Source organism: Rhopalosiphum maidis, chromosome 4, assembly GCF_003676215.2.
Source record: "Rhopalosiphum maidis isolate BTI-1 chromosome 4, ASM367621v3, whole genome shotgun sequence".
In the NCBI taxonomy this organism is placed as follows: domain Eukaryota; kingdom Metazoa; phylum Arthropoda; class Insecta; order Hemiptera; family Aphididae; genus Rhopalosiphum; species Rhopalosiphum maidis.
Window position 1 is genome coordinate 34817378 of NC_040880.1, and position 5756 is coordinate 34823133.

Genomic DNA, 5756 nt, shown 5'->3' on the forward strand with positions numbered 1-5756 from the left:
TAATAGTAAATGCCATTAGATAGTTGTAATGTTTTGAATAAAAATTTGACAGTCCGTTAAATATTCTTCAACTTGAAATATTTTATTTGAGGTTAAACGTATTTAATGTATTTAGCAGTAAAATAAACAGCTGCTGTCGTGTAGCGTGTAACCGGTGATCGTTATTTCTATAATAACAATAATAGGTATACTGCACAATGTAGAGAAAATGAGATGACACCGCTCCATTCCCGTATCTTACAATGATACGATATTGGCGTAAAAAATCGCGGCAGTTTAGTAGTTCAACATTTATAACCTAACCTAACCTAACCAGAGTACGCCACCATTCGCACGAAGGCTGACTTTTATACGAGTCAGAAAATAATTTTATTTAAGTGTATTATATTAATTGTTGTTCAAATGTCAATAATCTGCGTGTCAATATAATATATTTGCTGTTATATTGTATAGATTATTAAAATAAACCAATGTTTTGGAATCATGTACCAATTATTATGTAAAAATTGTAATAATATTACATGACATGTAGCCATATCGTACACATTTATTTATTTAAATTTTAAATGTATACTTATTGTGTGATATTTTATATGTTCAAAAAAAAGTTTACATTGTGCACTATCAAATAAAAACAACTAAATCGATTCAATATACTACATATACACAATATTAACAAAGCACTAATGCACCATAGTTAAAATAGTAAAAAAAGATAAATGATAAAGTAATAGAAATGAAAATTAATAAAAAAAAATATTACAATTAAATCATAAAAATATTTAATTTTACTTTAGGATAATCAATCTCTTTTTTGAGGTTTCGAATAAACATAATCCGCGTGATGATAAATTGTGTAGTGAGAAAGATTAGATTATGTTTGTGCATTACGCTTCGAAGCAAATAATATTATTACACATGACGAGTTCAATATTACTGAAAAAGTTTTAGAAAAACTAGAAACGACTGCCTCAATTTTAAAAACAGTGGCAGTCCCTACAAATTTTACAAGTCTTCTGAAATATTTAACTACAACAAAAGTGTTTAAAATATAGTAGGTGTAATAAAACTTCGTTAATTGAAACTATTTTTAATTGTACGTAATTGAATAAAAAAATTATTTAAAAAGAATTCTTACTTGTTCACTATTTTTAATTTTTAAGTAATATTATCATAAACCACCAAAAATGTGTAGACATTTTTAATATTTTACATTAAAAACAATGTATTCATAATATAAAAACTGGCTTTCGGACGAATGGTGGCACTACCTGAACGAAGTATTTGTACTACCATTGGTTAGGTTAGTCTACCAAACTGCCGAGAAAATTCGATATCGGAACGTGTACGAGCGGTGTCTTTCTATATCATGCTCTTCACCTACCCACATAGACGCTCACAAACACACACACACACAAATACCCCGTTTACTTGAGCGTTAGGTCGAACGTGAACCTACTGACAATAAAACTGGTTTTTAAAGGCCACAATAACAGCAGCTGCATGTTTGAATTTCAGAGAAGAAAAAAAACCTATTCCCGATATATTATATACACAACCATTTCATTAGATATAATATTATTATGTTATACAAAGAACATTCAAGACGACACAGTCATGTACATTATGATTTATTGTAACCAATTTGGTCGGTACATAAAAAATAATATAAAATAATAATAATATTGTTAAAAATACGATGTTAATATTGGTAGATTAAGCCAGTGAACTAGCGAAGCAAATGAGCTGAGGCAGTACATTCTATTTTGTAAATAATATTTTAGAACGTGAGCACCGGTGTAACCGGGCAATTTAGGTTTTCAGACATGTATGTATGTGTGTTGCGTTTCCGAGAGGCCCGTAGATTGCATGTTTGTGAGTAATTTCAGTACCTAGTGCTAATTATCAAATTTTTATTTTTAGTAGCCAAAAAGTCTTATTCCGAGTTTGATCTTATTATGATTATCTCATTGATTTATAACTGTTGAAGACCCGGTCTATAAAAATTGAAGTAGTCATATCAATACTAAAAATGATTCTGTAACTCGCTTAATCAATAGTCTTTTGAGTTCTCAAGTTAGGTACCATCGAACGATAAGTATAAGTTATACACTTATACGACAACCTTCGTTGATATAATATATAAACAAACATCGAAACATACAGTGTCCTTTAAGTATTTAACGGTTGCGATTTTTTGAAATAATAGAGATTCTGTTTTGTATATGACTCATAAGGATAAGGAATACATTTATTTCATATTTTAATTTAATTTATGTTTTGGTAAATAGTTAAAAAAATTATTTTCAAAAGAATTAAAGGTAGTTATTTTGTAGAATTTATTTTTCTGAACATTTTGACATCTAAAATTTTATTTTCATTAACATTGTGATTTTTTTGAAAAAATTGCAAAATAAAAAATATCATGTAGGTAGCTTGTATGCAATACGAGCTATACTTTGTAGATTTTAATTTAATTTGAATAGCAAAATTACATTATTGTTGTAATGTGAATATTATTTATTTTAAATTAAATTATATTTTAATCCAAATACTCAATTTATTGTATTTCAATCGTATTGTTATTGAAGAATAATCTAAGTCAAGTGGATGTCAACATTGAAGCATTTTTTGGCAAGGGTAAATTGTTTTCAAGTTTGTTGTATAATAAACGTTTATTGTTTAGTACCTTTAAAAATTTATATATAATATTTAAATATTAAAAATATGTTATTGTTGCATAAAATAAATAATAAATAATAAAATAATAATAACCTTGTTGATTTAACAGTATATACTGTATATTCTATACTCACTAGTTCATACCTAGTGTATACTCATGTATGTGTACATACCACCATCAGAAAATTAATAATCCAGTATCCAGTTCATCTCAAATATCAAATAATATAAATCAAATGTTTGATTTTATAAAAAAAAAATCCCCTATATACTACGTTATTATTATTTTTATATTTATAATAATTACATACAGTATATTACTACTCTAGTCAATTGAGACTGTAATCTCTATCATTTACTCCTAGAAATATATAATTATATGTTTTAACTTTTTTTGATTACCTATGTTATGAGTTTATGACTCATAGATAGTAAGTATTTAAGTAATATTAAGTTATAATCAAATATGATTTTTAAGTTTAAATAATACTTACATATTATATTATTAATTAATAAAAACAAGAAACAGAATTATAGAAATTCATTAGTAAAATAGGTTAGGATAGGTTAGGTTAGGTTAGGTTAGGTTAGGAAAAATGGATGGGTACAAATGGGCCATTATTATGGCCTCCTTGTTTACTAGATTTCTCCTTGTTCTCATATTAATATATTTTTTTTTTTTTGGAAGGGTGGCACCTTAAAGATATAGTGTACGCCACTCAACCAGCTTAATTGAATGATTTGATACAACTAATTAAAATAACAAAATTATTTGTTATAACTTATAAGTAACATATTATTTTTTATCTGTTTTTGAATTTTCGAAAACAGCAGTAACCATTATGCATGTGACATGTGAAATGTAGGTTTTATAACAATATAGTGAGTATAATATATTATAGGGCTCGCCGACTAAATTCAAACGCTTTAGGATATTTTTATTACCCCGTACTCTACTCAAAATCAAAAGGGGTCCGGGGACCGAGATGTTATAGAATTTATAATTGTGTCTCATACGTGTGGGGCGGGTATACTACCGCACCTGCTATCTACCCATATGCTGACATTAGGATTTTGGACACATACCTAGTACCAACTGATTGTTAAACTGGTTTCTAAAACATAATAATGGAATAATAGCTGTTTGATTTTCAGATAATAAAAGAGAGCTTGTCTCGAAATATGTATACTATTATTTCCAATATAATTGTACAAAGAACACAGACGACAAAGTCTTATACATTATAATTTATTACAATAACCCTAGCCCATATCTATACTCTATATAATGTATTTATTTATATTATGTTATATAGCCGGAGCCTATTTGTTGTATACAAATGAAATTCCATACTAAAACCGATGGTAGGGATTATCTAATGGTGTTTGAGTAGTTTGACATAGGCACGATCGTGTACCGCCTTACCATAGCCGTCCTTTCACAACGTAAAAGTATTTAAAAAATATTTTAACGACACGACATGTTTGGGGACAAAATCATCAAACGTATAGGTAATATTTTTATTTAACTCCGTAACACTTATTGGTAATTGACAATTATAGGGCTCGGATTTAAATGTTCTAAAAATATTTAAAAAAAACGAATTTATGTCCTAATAGCGCTAAAAAATGTTCCCAAAAAATAATTTAAACATAAATCTACATTAGATCATTTTATTGTTTCAAAGAACAAAAATTGTGTATTAATGAAATAAATAAAAATTATAAAATTTAGCAAAAAAAATGTGTAGGTATACGTTTATAAATAAAAGTGAGTAAAAACTTAAATTTTACATATAAAATTTTTATTTCACTACTTTTAAAAAATTAATTCGGTATAAATGATTAAAATGCCTCAAAAAAAAAATTGTAGTTAAAACAAGGAGTACTTAAAACAGATTTGTAGCTTGGAAAACATCACGTGAGACAGCTCAAAAAAAAGATACAATTATGCATTGAAATCTGAGCCCTAGTCGGCTAGTCATTATTAATATATTCTTACACAAAATGTAAGTTTTTATGTACAAAAAATATATGTTTTATATATTTTGAGACTGTAAAGTATAAGTTAGAAATTATACATTGGCGTAAATTGAATTTTAAATATGGGGTGCTTTGCAATTTTTTTAAGTAAACCCGTGAGAGGCATACTATTCTCGATTCTCTTAAGAGTTAAATTGCATTTAAAAAAAAACATATATTTTTAATATGCAATAATAAAAATTATATTGAAAAGTATCAATATGTATTATTTTTATAGATAAATACTTATATATAACATCAAAATTAAATCGACAATAAATTATAAAAAAAACAATTACTTTATTAGCAATATCAATAAACATAATATCATGAAATAAATGTTGTTGACAGATTCTATTCAAACGTTATAGGTCTGTAGAATATTTTCGATATCCCACACACATCATCCATTCTATATTAACTGTGCGGGATTCAAGAATGGAATGTTTTTGAATTTAAGGGGCCTCTACATCAAAATTTTTGAATAAGTTATTAATGTTTAAAAATAATCAAAATAATTTTAAATTAAAACATGCTTATATTTATAAAAAATCTATCCGGTTAATGCACATGAAAATATTCTTTATAAAATATATAATAGGTGTCTTGCCCTAAACTGAACCAGAGAGTCGCAATCGTGGGAATACGGAATATCTTTGTTCTTATATTATATGGTAGATAGACAAAGAAAACAAATGTTGGTGAAGCGGCCCCTTAAGTATTTTTCTGCCCGTACGTACAATGAGGGTTCACCACACTATACCTACTAGCAAATACATACACACACACACACGGTCGGACATGACATCATATTGTGTAAAATTGGTTTCTAAAGTCATATAATAACAATTACATATATTTGAATTTCAGATGAAAATCATTTCCATTATATTATGTTGTACAAAGAACATTCAAGACGACACAGTCATTTACATTATAATTTATTGTAACTTTCAACGATAACTCCCTTTATACATAGATATACATTTAATATAATACATTTAATGTAGTCGAATGTTGTCGTGTACAATTGGAATTCTAAACCCATGATG